The following is a 17,518-nucleotide window of genomic DNA, read 5'->3' on the forward strand; positions in this document are numbered from 1 at the left end:
AAGTGAATCTGTCATATGGAAAAAGTGAAAGATAACAGGTTAGAGAAAAGAGTAGATAATTCAGATGTGTTTAAGGGAGCCTATAAGTGTATCTGCTAAGTCATCAGCCATTGTCTGGCACTCCTTGGTCCTAGTTTGGGTGGAGGAGGGGCTTGGGCGCTGATCATATGTATATATGGTCAGTCTCTTGGGCATTGTCCTGTTTGTTATGGCAATGCCACTGTCCTTTGATTCTGACATTCATGAGTGGCTTTTAAACCTTTTGTATGGGTGTATGAAACGACTGATGTTATATTAGTGTTATTATACAGTATCTTCACTCATTCTTCATTAGTTTTAGAATGAACGTGACACTAACTGTTTTGCTGCTTTCATCATTTTAATGTCTAATTATTTTAATTATTATAGTAATAATTTCAATGGAACCATCCTTTGAGAAAAGTAATTGGCGTGAAAATTTCTTTTTATAACTAGTTCACAGAAAATTAATTCGATCTTAAAAATATAACACCCCAAAATTGAAAAAAAAGGGAAACCCATTTCCATAAGGGAACCTTTCACCAATCTCTTGCAGCCTCAGAAACCTGTCTTCCTTATTGAATTTCCTTATTAAATTTTTTTTACAAGAATGTTTATGATGATGAAGTTTCGTACACGAAATAGGCTTCCGAGTAAGATGTTCAAGACAGATACTTGATTCGCTTTTAAATGAATGTACAAAAGCCTTTCATTCAACTTTCAAGCTTATTAAGAGAGTGTAGTTAGGGGAATTAATGTTAATTCAAGTACTTGTGTAGGAGCAAGGTTCAGGTTTGTAGCAAGCAAACTTACTTAAAAAAAAATATAACAACAACAAAGCTAGTGAATATTATCACCCAGAGGTCTTAAAAGAACGTCTGAGATGGAGCCGAATGGGTCAGAACTATTGAAAGGTAGCCGATGTCCGTTTGAAAGTATGTGACTTCATTTATTCTAATTGTCTTTAACCATTTTCAAAGTAAAACGGATAAACCATAGTTCAGTTTTTGGTCCTGTTTCCTGTTGTGCAGGAAATCTATTGTGCACCCGCTGACCTAAGCAATACATCACCCAACAGTGGCATGAGGTTGGCAACATGCTCCCAAAGGGATTGCTGAAAACCAAAGTTTTACACTTCGGCGAAGAAACCTTTAAGAAGAAAGGGTGTACCCTGTTGACTGCTGAATAGAAAACAACAACCGACAAACATACGAAAAACTGTGAGTCCTTGAAGACCCAAACATCGCATTCTTGAATAAACGGACAAATTATTGACCGACAAGCGACAATCCTTGCCAAATAGCCCCTCCCCAAGGTTAACAAAAACAAAAACACTGGTGATGATAGATGAAGATAAGCATTCATGCCCATCTATGCATGAATGGTCACAATGACAACGTGTCTGTGATAAATGGCTACGACATACATGACTTCCTTCCTGCGCATCTATGAATGAAAGCTTTCCAATAGCCAGGAGTTGCAATGAAACGATAAGCGTGACAGATACACTTGGCAGAAGGATGGTTGAACAGACAGTCTGTGAAAAAGCTTTGTTATCCTGTCTTTCAATTTAGAGACTGATTACACCATTGCCAATTATATATCTTACATTTTTTAGTTTAATCCCATGATTAAATGTAATTTTTCTATGTAGTTTACTTGTGCCAGAAACCAATGCTGGCAACACTTGATGGAAAAAAGTACTTGCACTGATCTTCTTCATTCCACCTTATCAATACCGCTGCACTGCAGTATCGGCAGCTCGATTCAACTATTTCATCTATTTCTATTCCTTGCATCTTCTTCCTCCGATCCCACCATACCCATACCTCTCCTTGCCACATCCATCCTTCGGATCCGTTGACGCCCCCCACACTCCTCATCCTTATAAATTACATGTTCTTATCTCTCTTGATTGGTTCCACCTCCTCTCTTCCTAATAAATGGCTATGGTATCTAAGACGAGCTTCCATAGCTTTCTCCTTTACATTACGTTACATAGGATAAGCCAGAAGTAAGGTTACAGTTAGTGAATAGACATTTTATATTTAGTAGACATATAGACATTTATTTACATACATAATATTTGTATACATCAGACATTTTACAATGAACAATTAATCTCTCAAGTGCTCAAAATGTACTTATATCTAAAGCATTGTGAAGGTGAAAAAGATAATGAAGTAACTAACTCAACTTTTGACCCACCCAACTAGTGACCTCTATTAACTTGCTGCCAGCCTCAAGCCCTGATAAATGCGGAATTACTGTCTGGTCAAGCCAACCGTGAAAACAATGGAAAAACCCAAATAATTGATCGATCTCATCAATAAGTATTTACACTAGCCCATATTCTGTAAATAAATGCAACATATATTTTCCGATGAAAGAGTTTCACAAGGCTTTCACCCCATGATTTACGACGCATATATTTCCTCCAAAATGGCTTAATCAGTTCAAACAGATTTTCATCGTGACAACGAGCGCGATTAATATCCAGTCTTTTAAAGGCCAATCTCGTTAACTTGATTAAAACGTGAAATTTCTATTGGGCTCTTCCTCTCGCCAAAGGTACGAGATGATTTCTTCCACTAGACAGAAAATTATTGGCACCTGACGACTCAAGGTGTCAAATAGATGACGATGAAGAATAAAAATATTGGCCGGGGAAAAAATATTATAAAAAAGTCTTACAATATTTACTAAATTTTACAAGACTTGAATATCTCCGTTTTAAGACTTTTTCCTTTCTGATTAAGTACTGTATATTTATTATTATTATTATTATTATTATTATTATTATTATTATTATTATCATTATTATTATTATTATTATTATTATTACTAACTAAGCTACAATACTAGTTGGCAAAGCAGGATGCAATAAGCTAAATAAGAAAAATAGATAAGTGAGGAAAGGAAATAAGTAAATAAATAAACTACAAGAGAAGTATAAACAATTAAAATGAAATATTTTAGAACATTAATAACATAAAAGATAGATCTTTCATATGTAAACCATAAAGAGAGACATATAAGTCTGTTCAACATGAAAATATTCGCTGCACATTTGACTTTTGAAGTTCTAAAAATACACGAGCATATGCGTGATATCATCAAGACTTCTCTTACTTGTCCCATACGCTACATAAACCTATGACGATAGCATGCCATCATTGCTTTCATCCAGCTATATATATAAAAGAATATATATATATATATATATATATATATATATATATATATATATATATATATATAAGAAAAAAAAATAATAACTTTCCCCAATATATTCAGAACATAGGGCGGTCCTCGGGGACTTTGTACCCTACGGATCAGTTCGCTTTGAGGCGAAATGGGAATTTTCGGGGCTTTAGCCTTCATCCAATGAACCCATTCACTTTCCCTTGTTACACTTCTAACGGAAAGGAAGATCATGATAAGGAAATTTCATTCTGCATTATTAGGTTTATGATAATAATTCCAAACTTTCAAAAAGAGGGTGTCGATTAACATTATTCCTAATTCTTAATATACATATATACATACATACATACATACACACACACACAAATATATATATATATATATACATACATATTATATATATGCACATACATTATATATACATACATACATACATGTGTATATATATATATATATATATATATATATATATATATATATATATATATATACATTTAGATAGATGGATATACACACGTTACTATAAATATATATATATATATATATATATATATATATATATATATATATATATATATGTTTAGATAGATAGATAGACACACGTTAAAATGTCCTTTCTCATTTATAGTTTATTCACTATTCAAATTCCTTTTAGTACTCTTGTTATTCCTCATAAAACGTGACCTGATATGATATGATAAGAAAAATTCAACAGAAGGCTGGACCCAATTTGACAAATGGGGAAATACACACACAAAATAACTGGAGCACGATTTGACCAAAGGAAAATTCTACACTGAAAACTGGAACCGATTTGACAAAAAAAAGAAATAAACGCACAGAACTAGCTTTGACAGAAAAAAAAATACACTGTTCATTGAATTGCTTATAATTTGGCCTAAAATTAGCGAAATAAATTATGAAGTCTAGATACTAACTTGGAAAATTCCTCTTATTTTGACTAACTCGAACACCAATGGTGTTGGTGTAACAATATTTCATCTTTTTTCTTTTTTTTTTTTGCTAGTTATTGATTTCTTGTTCAGCGAATCTAAAAGAGGAATAATACATGTATTACATAAATAAAAGCAATGTATACTTATACAGACTATAAAGTAAACATAGTTTCTATGGGCCTACATTGTATAAACCCTTATTAGGACTTAATTTCCTTGGGCTACAGTAAGTCGAAGTTCAGATTCAGTCGTAAGTCAATGAGTACCGTTATAGGAAAAATTAAATTACTATTGCCCATTTCTACTTGCCCTCGCCAAAATCGAGTATTTTTTGAAGGGTGTGTATTTAACCCTGCCGTCGTTTATTTGTTCGTGAGCAGCTTGACAAAAAAAAAAAAAAAAAAAAAAAAAAAAAAAAAAAAAAAAAAACACCTACTACGGCACCTATTTTGACCAAACTTGGTAGTAAAGTTGGGTATGACCCAAGGATAATTCTGTAACATTTTGGTTAAAGTACATCAGAGTACAAGTACTCGGCAGTACTTTGAAAACAATTGCAATGTTAGGTAAATGGCAAATATTTTGTTACTATATATATATATATATATATATATATATATATATATATATATATATATATATATATATATATATATATATATATAAATATTTTGTGTGTGAACAATATTTCACTAAAATTACTTAACCATTTTCAACGAAATTTAGTGCATATGTGGCGTACAGCCCAAGCCCAAATCCATTATAATTTGAAGAAAGTACATCAAGAACAAAGGACGCAGTGGAGTCATGAGCAAAATAAGACTGGCATGGCGAAGGCATGCTCTCTACTGAGTGCCCCTTTAGTTTTATCTGGAGTCGGCGATACCATTGGCTTCTTCGTCTAATTAAATGAAATATTGAGGTATCAAATATGGATTCTACATCATAGCTAAAAAAATCTATTTAGAATCCAAATTATTTCGTTTACTAACTTCGATATTATAACATTTTAAAATCTGTTTTCATTCTCAAGCCTTGACACCGTTTCCGATTTCTTGATCTTCCGCTAATGAATGGCAGAGGCCATATATATATGTGTGTATATATATATATATATATATATGTGTATATATATATATATATATATATGTGTGTATATATATATATGTATATATATATGTATATATATATATATATATATATATATATATATATACACATACATACATATATATATATATATATATATATCATAATTCAATAAATGAGTTAAATGTTTCATCATAAATCAATAAATAGAGTTAAATGTTTTATCATTAATCAGTAAATTTGAGTAAAAAATTTTATCATAAATTAATAAATCTGAGTTAAATGTTTCATCATAAATCAGTAAATCTCAGTTAAAAGTTTTATTATAAATCAATAAATCTGAGCTAAATATTTTATCATAAATCAATAAATCTGAGTCAAATGTTTTATTATAAATCAGTAAATATGAGTTAAATGTTTTATCATAAATCATTAAATCTGAGTTAAATGTTTTATCATAAATCAATAAATCTGAGTTAAATGTTTTATCATAAATCTGTAAATCTGAGTTAAATGTTTGATCATAAATTGCGCATTGCGTGTAATTTTTTTTTCGATACTACTTACTACATATCAGACATTGTTAAACATAAACATGTTGATATGGAAGGAACAAAAAATGATTTAAGGTTTTCCTAACTAATCATCCATGGATTGAAATAACGAAAGAAAATGACAATCAGGTTAAATGTAATCATTATTAACACCAGAGAAAACTTAGGATACCACTTAAGCAACAATCATTCGAGATTTCTCCAAGAAAAATAACTACTACATCTGGACCACTTCATACATTATTCAAGATCGCGTTAATGGTGAACTTTATTCTTAAAATCTTTTGCATTCACCGACGGTCAAACAAGTTAAAGCTGAACAAAAACCAAAGAAAATATTCCTATGCTGGGGAAATTGAACATCCCTACACCTTCAATGAATATTCAAGAATGTCACGTATTCTAAATAATGAATTTAATTGACTGTTTAATTTGTAGACGTTAAAATTAGTATCTAAATATGCTCATCTAGACTTCCTTTTTCTATTTAAGTTTGTGGTAGCCAATTAGAAACGCCACTGCATGGTAATCTGTCGGACTGAGGTTCGAGTCCAGCACAAGCTCGATAGTTTCTTGCAGAGTCTGCAACCTCATCATCCTTGTGAGCTAAGCATAGGGAATTTGGAAGACCCTATAGGTCTACCTGTTGAGTCATAAGTAGCCACTGCCTGGCCCTACCTGATCCTAGCTTGAGTGGAGTGTGGGAACTTGGGTGCTGATCATATGTATATATGATTCGTCTCTATGGCACTGTTCTACTAGAATGGGCATTGCCACTGCCCCTTGCCTCTGCCATTCATGACAGCCTTAAAAAAAAAAAAAAAAAAACACGAGATGGATTTACTTTTTCCTCACGTCCGTTACTCGCCTCACCCCTTCCCTTTTAAGAAAGACAAAGCTTGTACAAACTCTACAAAAGTTTGACCCAAACTTTGTCCACCGAAAGAAAAAAAGTCAAGAAATGGACTAGCGCTACACTGAATTCTGTTACTAATAATAACAAAATTAATCCGAAGTCAATTCTAAGCTAGTGATTAATGCTTCTGAATTCTTTATTGAGATTTAATGTTTTAGGGGGATAACATTCACATCAAATTGGTCCACAATACATTTACGATTTTATATTTCAATACAGCAGATTCATCAAACGTCAATATATGAAAATGGGGAAAACTTGCTCCGTAGACTCGAGTAAATTATTATCAATATTCATTGGCGGAAGTTTGAAATCTCTGATTGCTCTTTCATCATCATCATTATTATTATTATTATTATTATTATTATTATTATTATTATTATTATTATTACTGAAGAACAGATATTCGAAACAACTGACTCGCATCTTTTGACTCTTCTTGGGCTGCCCAAAGAATTTGTGCCTAAATGGGAGATGCAAATTATAGTCGCATAAGTGGGCGGGGACATGGACGGAGACGAATTAATAGTTTGAAGTAAAGTGCACTGCAGATGGAACCTAAGGCAGGTAGCGGAGAGCTTTTAGAACTGCCTACGGAAAATTTAGGAAGACGCACTGTTGCCAGGGTCTACCTCTAGTTACGTCATGCATGTGTATGATAAAAGAAAGAAAAGATGATTGTTTAATCTTTTGGTGATGCTGGTTCCAGAATATATTATAATTGGACAAAGACAAAGAGGGTATTTCAAATCATCTCCCCTATATTATAATGAGCAAGTGTCTGGCTATAGGCACCTGCCTGCAAACCCCCCCCCCCTCTCTCTCTCTCTCTCTCTCTCTCTCTCTCTCTCTCTCTCTCTCTCTCTATATATATATATATATATACTGTATACATAATTCAGGTTTTCTTGCAAGAGAGAGAGAGAGAGGAGAGAGAGAGAGAGAGAGAGAGAGAGGAGAGCCTAATGCAAACTCTTTAACGGGCGTGGGAATGTTTATTACCAACTGATTCCTCTGTCCATGTAGAAAGCATAAAAGCGAAACACCAAAAGGGAAAAAATAACCTTCATTAACATGTTTTGACCTAAAAAAAAAATGAGCTACAAAAAATCCTCAATAACAAATAGTAAAAAACACAAAACATCTTCAAGGAAATTGAAAAGGGAACGACCGGGCAAATCACATCAAAATCGTGTGGCTCGTTAATCGCGACAGAAAATGTATCAGATGATAGAGGAATCCATGAACCCCCCCCCCCCCCCACACACACACCCCCCCCACCCCCCCAAAGACGACAATTCCGGTATCTGGGGGTTAGCCTAATTCAATTACAAAAGGGAGGAACTTGGAATTGCTAAGTTCTAAATTCCATCACGAGGAGTGACAATCTAATTTGATGAGACTTTCGAAGACATTCTGCCAAAAGCAATACAAAGTCCAGTGTTTCTGGTGAGAAGAATTGAAGTCAACAGCATCAAAAGTGTGAGAGATCACAATAACGAAACAAGCTCAATTGCGTAAGTCAAGGGGGGGAAACCATTGTAAAACTAAGATTTTCTAGCATCACTTTCCTTTCCATTTCTTTGTCTTTGCAAAGGATTGCTCGCCTACACGGTCATAAATAAAGAAAAAAAAAAAAAAAGTAACCTTTATAGGCAATTGTCATTTCATGATATTGAAGCAAAATGTCAATATACCTACAACTAGTCTTTATTCATATATAACATACAGAAGGATAACAAAAGACTCTTGGTTATTGGTTTCCCATTGATACATGAAAAATGGGATTGCAATATCCACTAGTTAAGAGCAAGAAAAAAAAAATTCCGCCGACCAGCAATAATTTTTCTTTGCCATACTTTCTTTTCGCTTAGTTTCACTCGTCCTTGTTTAGAATACATTATACTTTATCGTGTTTAGTGAGCCTATACTCCCGAAATACGGGTTTTCTTACTAGTAGAATAATGTCAATCCTTGATGTAAGAGTTCAAAGGTGAAAGGAACAAAGTCTGTTCCTGTATCTGAAATATTGAACACTCATAAACTCCTCACCAGACGTTATTTCAATCGATTTTCAATGTAAAGCTGTTAAACTTTTAAAATCCTCAAATGGTGTTGACATAATCGTATTATTAACCAAGAAAATGTCAGTACCTTCAGAGCAGAGCTAATAATACCGGAAGTTTTTCTTTTAGCAGGACCGATTGTAACTATAATCAACGAGAGAGAGAGAGAGAGAGAGAGAGAGAGAGAGAGAGAGAGAGAGTTATTCCAAACTGTTTTCCTGATTTTAGATGACTGCTAAAACCATATGGGTTTCTGTGTGAACTCATTTTTAGTTCCAGATCTCTCCCGCCGCACGTATTTAGCAGTCTTTATCGCTGTATTTTCGAAAGTCTACTTTCTTCAAGAAATTCTCTTGGACCTTATTTCCATAACTCTTGAGGCTTTAAACACCAAGAAAGGAGACTTTATCTTCCGAGGAAAGTACCCTTACTTCACGTACTCAACACTAATTTAACGTTATTGGAATAATGTGCAGAGGAATTGACGGGAGTATCAACCATCAAACAAGTAAAAAAAAAATCTACATATTTATTGTTAAATTTGTAGATATCTACAGTACAATTCTTTCCGCCAGAACCCACATCTGACACCTTATTTCACCCAGATGATAACACATTAGACATTAATATACTCACACCTCGTTCCTCAGTCATGTAATTTACACACTTCATTCGGGACAGGACTACAATTTCGATTTTTCTGCCCTGGCCATTGGCCATCAGACTCGTATACATAAATTTAGTAGTTACAGCTACACGTTTCGAAAAGAATAATCTGCTTCTTACCCGGTCTGTCGGCCTTCGATTAGGAAAAAAAAAAAAAAAAAAAAAAAAAAAAATTATCATTTGTAAGATTTCATACTCTGGCTTCAAAGGACACAATCTCTATTTACATAAAATACGCAGAGGTAAACAGAACCAACATAACTATTGCACAATAAATAACTATAAAAATGGTCCAAAGAAATCGTAAAACAAGAATGAAACGTGTTCATTTCCCGTTTCCATAGGGATTACGCGAAAATAGAAAACCAACTTCACAATTCCCACCAGTCTTATTATTAACTTCACATCGATCTAATAAATGAAAACATGCATTGGTGGAATATGTATTCTATATTGCTTTAACACAATTCATATATGTAATATATATATATATATGTGTGTGTGTGTGTGTGTGCGTGTGTGTATGTATATATATATATATATATATATACTATATACATATATCTATGTGTATATACATACATATATTTATATATACATATGTATATATATATATATATATATATACATGTATATATACACACGTATATATATGTATATAGTATATATATATATATATATATATATGTATATAAACACACGCACACATATATTAGTATATATGTGTGTGTGTAAATGGTATTACGCCGAAGACGTTAATTGTCAAAATTAATGATTAATTTGGTTTTATTTTCTATTTAACCTTTAATCTCTACAATTTACTATCGACATCCAACAGTTTCACCTTACCTGTTCTCACTCGAATGAAGGACAATCACGGACGGACACTTAGCACGTACCTGCAATAAAGGAAAAGCCATTTCAGATATGGAAATGTGCTGACTATAAAGCCTCTCACGATACCGTTAGATATAGAATTTAAACATATATTTTCACTAACAGACTTCATTAAATAAAATATCGTTAAAAATTATTACAGTTGGGAAAGAACTCTTCCTGAATTTATGAGGCAGCGAAGAAAAAAATGTTTAAATTTCAAATTCTTTAACCCTTGATTTCTATATTGGGACTTTGTTCTGTACAGGTTCATCATATGGCCCTGCAAAGAAAAGAAAAAAAAACACCACCACCACCACCTTTGCTGCATCCTAAAATTTAAAATAATTGATTAATTCTTCTGTAACCATCCATTGAAAATTTTCAAGCCAAAATTTGACAAAATGAGGAAATATTACCAGGGATAAGAAAACCAATAAAAAATATTACGAACTTTTACGACAAAGTTATTCTTATTAATCAAAAAAGTTGGATTTCAAATCATTTCGTTGCAAGTGGACAACATTCTCAGTCCGAGGATGAAGGAAAAAATCGCTAGATATTGAAAAATCCAAGTCTTAATTTAATTACTAGGAAACCCAGCAAGAATTTAAAAAGTAATTTACTACCCAAGTCAATCTATTAATACTTAGTTTTGAATAACAAATTAAATCATTTGACCTCAACGAAGTTATGTCAAGATTATAAATAAGAAGGATCAACATGCAAATGACATGATATCAACTTTATCTAATACACTTTATAATGAAGGACTTTACTCAAGGAATGTCTCCTCCAGATTACCTCATCTAATGAAGAAGGATAAAGCACCAACACAACAGGTTATGCAACAAAATAATCTTTTCTTTTGAAATATATTTAAGGAAAATCTTTTCATCTTTCAGGCATCAGAAGATTCCAATTTATATACAGTAATAGGTTATCTTTCAACTGAATAAGTCTATATTCTGGATGAAGTTGTTCGGGTAATCTATCTCTTAAAAGGGGTAACACCTTAGATAGAATCAAATATATTTCCATATTCTTACGGAGTGCGTAAAAATTAAGATATCTTTACAGTGAATAGATTATTTCACAGATGGCAGGTGCAAACATCAAATTAAAACGTGTAGAACAATAATTCATAACACTGGCTTCATGCTGACAACTTACAAATAAATAATAAATAAATCAGTATGTATAAATGAACTGATGAATGGAGAAGTATTGAATTAAAAGCTCAAGACAGAGACGACTGGCAAAATCTAACCTTGGCCCTTTGCGTCAATAGGTGTAGGAGATGATGATGATGATTACTTTCAGCGAGAGAGAGAGAGAGAGAATTCCTTAATATTTCGATGATTTCCATAATTGTTAACACGAATACAAAGGAAATCGATAGGGAAGGCGAACATTACATTCTGGGAATGAATGAAGATGAAACAGGAACGCTTCCAGAATGTCTTCAGAGAGTTAGATTTACCTCAGAAACGTTTTAGGAGATAAATATTACCTTTTGCTATAGTTTTTTAATTCCTTTCAGTATTTCTTAATCTTGTGGATTCTCTCTCTCTCTCTCTCTCTCTCTCTCTCTCTCTCTCCTGAAGACATTTGGACTCTAGTTGAAGCCAAAAGAAGAATTTGTTGGATTCTAATGGCTTATCTCTCCCTCTCTCTCTCTCTCTCTCTCTCTCTCTCTCTCTCCTTCATATCTGAAGACATTTGGACTCCAGTTGAAGCCAAAAGAAGAAGTTCTTGGATACTAATAGACTGACTCTCTCTCTCTCTCTCTCTCTCTCTCTCTCTCTCTCCTTCATACCTGAAAACATTTGGACTCCAGTTGAAGCCAAAAGAAGAAGTTCTTGGCTTGGATACTAATAGACTCTTTCTCTCTCTCTCTCTCTCTCTCTCTCTCTCTCTCTCCTTCATACCTGAAGACATTTGGACTCCAGTTGAAGCCAAAAGAAGAAGTTCTTGGATACTAATAGACTGACTCTCTCTCTCTCTCTCTCTCTCTCTCTCTCTCTCTCTCTCTCCTTCATACCTGAAGACATTTGGACTCCAGTTGAAGCCAAAAGAAGAGAGAGAGAGAGAGAGAGAGAGAGAGAGAGAGAGAGAGAGAGAGAGAAAGAGAGAGAGAGAATATGTATGCCTCGAAAGAATGCAATTCTTCTCTGAAGACTTTCTAAAAATACTTCAGAAGCTCCATAAACAGCCTTCTCTTATGAAGACTTCGGCATTTTTTTTTCTTAAAACTAAGCCTGATACAGCAACTCTATATCGTTGGCCGGGCGGGGCTCTCCCCTCCCCCCCAGGCGCTGGGCGACTGTCCTCCCTCCCCTCCCCCGCTGGGCGGCTGCCCCCCTCCCCACCCCCGCTGGGCGGCTACTCGCCTCCCCTCCCCCACTGGCACTAGGTGGCTGCCCCCCCTCCCCTCCCCAGCTGGCAATGGGCGGCTGCCCCCCCCTCCCCTCCCCCACTGGCACTGGGGGGGCTGCCCCCCTCCCCTCCCCCGCTGGCACTGGGGGGCTGCCCCCTCCCCTTCCCCGCTGGCGCTGGGCAGCTGCCCCCCTCCCCTCCCCCGCTGGCACATATATACTGTATACACAAATTTACAAACATACACTTACCTATATATATATATATATATATATATAATATATATATATATATATATATATATATATCCATACAAATATATAGATATACATACATACACATATATATACATATAAATAATGGATATAATGTACATATGTACATTATATAAATATACATATACATATATATACATATATACAAATATATATCTATATACATACATACATATATACATATATACAAAAATACATATATACATACATACATATATACATACATACATATATACAGTATCTATACATATATATACATATATATACATACATACTGTATATATAGATATATACATACATATATACGTACAGATATATACATACAAATAAATACATAAGATGCATACACATACATGCATATATACATACATACAAACATAGTACATATATACATACATACATACATATACACACATACATACATACATATGTATAAATACATACAAACATACATATGTATATATATATACATACTTACATATATACAAACATAGAGACATATATACATACATATATACTGGATATATATATATATATATATATATGAGTGTGTAATGCATATAATGTACATACATATACACTATATACATATATATACATCATATATACATATATGTACGGTATATATAAACATATATATATACCCATACTTAAACATACCAAATATACATATACATATAAATATATTATTACATGTATACACATACATATATATATATATATATATATATATATACACACTTATAAATATACAGACATACATACATACATACATATAAACACATGCATACATACATATACATATATACGTACATACATACATATAAACATATGTATATACATACATGCATACATATATATACATACATACATGCATTCATATACATACATACATACATACATATATATACTTAAATATATATACATATATACATTCATACATATTCATACATATACAAACATACACACACATACATATTTACATACATATATATATACATACATGTATATATATACAAACATACATATATATACATACATACATACACACACACACACACACATATATATATATATATATATATATATATATATATATATATATATATATATATATATATACATACCTTAACCACTTAAGATTTGCAGATAATGACAGATGTCAAAGGGACAGAAAAAGAATATGAATATGAATTTAACCAAAATAATGTTGTATCAATATGAAGAGAGAAAAATAAATCAAGGGTTACGGACGAGCCTCTATAGATTATTAATGAATAAACGTACTTAAAACAGACCTTAAATGTTTCACCAGAACATGAGACCGAAATTAAAAGGATAAGTTCACCCAAAATCCCGTCGGAATCCTGTCTGTCAATTGACAAATTCCGTATTGTACGCCCCCATTCCATAAGCGCCTGACATATTACATACATAGCTTCATTGCATTCCAAGTGGAATCTTTCAAGTCTTATTGGTGCCATCCTTCCACCTCAATCTTCCCAGTCGTTTTTTACCTTCAAGAATCCATTCCACAATTCCGTGTACATCCCGATTATATTCAGGCATTCGATATATGTGGCCCAACTATCTCAACTGGCATCTCCCCATTTGTAAAATTACCTGTTCTACTCCCAAGGGTTCTCTTATGGTGGTATTTCAGAGCCTATCTCTCCTTCTTACTCTAAAGATTAGACGTAGGCTACGCATTACGGTAGTCTGAATTTTAGACTTTAATTTTTCTGTCAGGACCCATGTCTCACAACCACACAGGAACACAGGATTCAGGATTGATCTGACCATTATTAGTTTAGAATGGTTACAAAACAAGCAGAAACAATGGGCCTCAGTTTAGACTTGCAACAAGTGGGGATAATCCCTATATTTGGCAATGCTGATTGAAATATTACTGCCACTAATTTATAAGTTTTCCTTTTTTAATTGTACCGTAACCATATTAAGCACTAGCTCTCGGTAAGAGCTAGTACTTTCAAAGATATTAAGTGGTCAAAGAACACCTAATGCTGACAGCAACCACGTCAGTAAAGGATGTGACCAATATCTTGATTATGGTTCTTCAGATAGGAATATTTTATGTAATATTTTCCCAATATAAAAAATGTATCATAAGATTTTATAGATATCTACGAATAGTATTCATAAGGTATTATTTTCAATATTCATTTAAAGGAAATAATGAAAATATATTTATTAAAGCAGTTTTCTAGAAATTTTATTCCAGCTGTGGCCGATTGTGGAATGTTATTCCAGAAGTTGAATCGGTGGAACTTCAGAAGTTCAAACTTGCAGCGAATGTTTTTATGTTGAACAGGCTGACATAATGGTCTCTCATGGTTTATCTATAAAAGGATTCTAATGTTGATACTGTTCTTAAATATTTTATTTCAATTATTCATTACTTCTCCTGTATTTTATTATTTTCTTATTCTCTATCTTCAGTGAGATATTTTTCCCTACTGCAACCTTTGTGCTCAGAGCATCCTCCTCTCTCCAATTACGTTTGTATTGAAGCAAATAAAAATAAATAATGAATAATAACAAATAATAAATAATAAAAAAATAATTATAATGAATAATAAATAATGAATATTAATAAGTAATAATAATAAATAATAAGTAATAAATAAATAATAATAATAAATAATAAATGATAACAAGAAATAATGATAATAAATAAATAATAAATGATAGTAAATAATAATAATAAATAATTATTAATAATAATTAAATAATAAAAAATAAATAATTATTAAATAATAGTAAATAATAAATGATAATAAATAATGATAATAAAAATTATATAATAAGAAATAAATAAAAAATTATAAAAAAAATAGATAATAAACAATAACTTTAATATATAATAATAAATGAATAATAATAATAATATTTAATAAATAATTAATAATCATGAAAAATAATAAACAAAAATAATAAATAATAAACAATAATAATAAATAATTAATGATAAAAATAAATAATAAATAATACTACTAAATAAAAATAAATGATAATAAATGATAATAATACTAAATAAAAATAATAATAAATATATAATAATAAACAATAATAATAAATAATAGCAAAAAAATAATAAATAATTAAAAACAATAATAAATAATATCCAATGATTATAATAAAAATAGTAAACTAATAATAAATAATAATAAACAACAATAATAAAAAATAATAATGTATAATAGATAATAATAAATAATAATTAATAAATAATAATAAATAATTATAAATAATAATATATAAAGAATAATTATAAATAATAAATAATATTAATAAATAATATTGCTAATAAATAATAATAAAAGTTATAATAAAAAATAATAAATAATGATAATATAATAATAATAAATGAAAATAATAAATAATAAATATTGATTAATAATAATAAATAATAAATAATAATAATAATAACGCTAATAATAATAATAATAATAATAATAATAATAATAATAATAATAATAATAATAATAATAATATGATTTCTGGCAAAATATCTCACATTTGTCCAGTCGTAAAAATTTAACTGTTTTTGAAACTAGCATCTAAATAATAGTTTCATATTACCTAGAAATTTGGATATCATTTTCAAGCAGTTCATATTTTTGTTCGAGTCAAAACTTTCAAGCATAGAAAATAACAGTATTTCATTTAGTGCAGAATCGTAAATGTAGTAATTAATCGTGACTTTTACTGAACGGAAGCTGTACAGAATCCGTCTGAAGCGATGAGATGTTGAGGGATAAAGCATACTGTACTCTGTGCTCTAAGCTGATTGAAGGAATGCCTTCTTACTTGTATATGAATATCAAAACCAATTAAGTGATGGGGTGGGAGGGGGGGAGGTAAATAGTTCTCGGTTAATGAAGGGCAGCTACCTCATCTGGCCTTATGTACAACAAAACCCTGCTATGGTGAACTAAAACAATATATTTCTTTTAAATGTTATTAACAGTTACTAAATTAATGATGACATTTCTAAAAACAAACAAAAGCAAACAAAAATGGAATCTTGATTATGATATGATTCGCAGATAAAATCCTTGCCTGCGCCTATTGCTTGGAAGGTCCTGTATTACAACGTTACTGCAAAAGCTTCGTCTGTATAATATATTTGCAAGATAACAGTATCCTTAGTCTAAGTTAACGAACGACTCAATTACAACATAGATGAAATAGAAGTAATCTAATGCAGCTCAAGCCTGGACTCTTTGTGTACCTGAATTTTCATTATTTGTACAAATAAATACACATTAAAAAGACCTTTAATCATATTGCAGCTATTCTTTGAATAAATTCACTTCAATGCAATGATAGAGTTTTCCCTATGCCTACCACCACTTGAATGGACCCACGGTCCAGTCATAACAGTTCAGCCAACGCACAGCTCAAGGTGTCAAACACCAATACTGTGACGTCACTTGCCCTCGTCTCACACGTGGGTATTTATAACAAAGAACCATGGCCATAGTTAGCTGTT

The sequence above is a fragment of the Palaemon carinicauda genome, chromosome 3 (assembly GCF_036898095.1).
Source record: "Palaemon carinicauda isolate YSFRI2023 chromosome 3, ASM3689809v2, whole genome shotgun sequence".
In the NCBI taxonomy this organism is placed as follows: domain Eukaryota; kingdom Metazoa; phylum Arthropoda; class Malacostraca; order Decapoda; family Palaemonidae; genus Palaemon; species Palaemon carinicauda.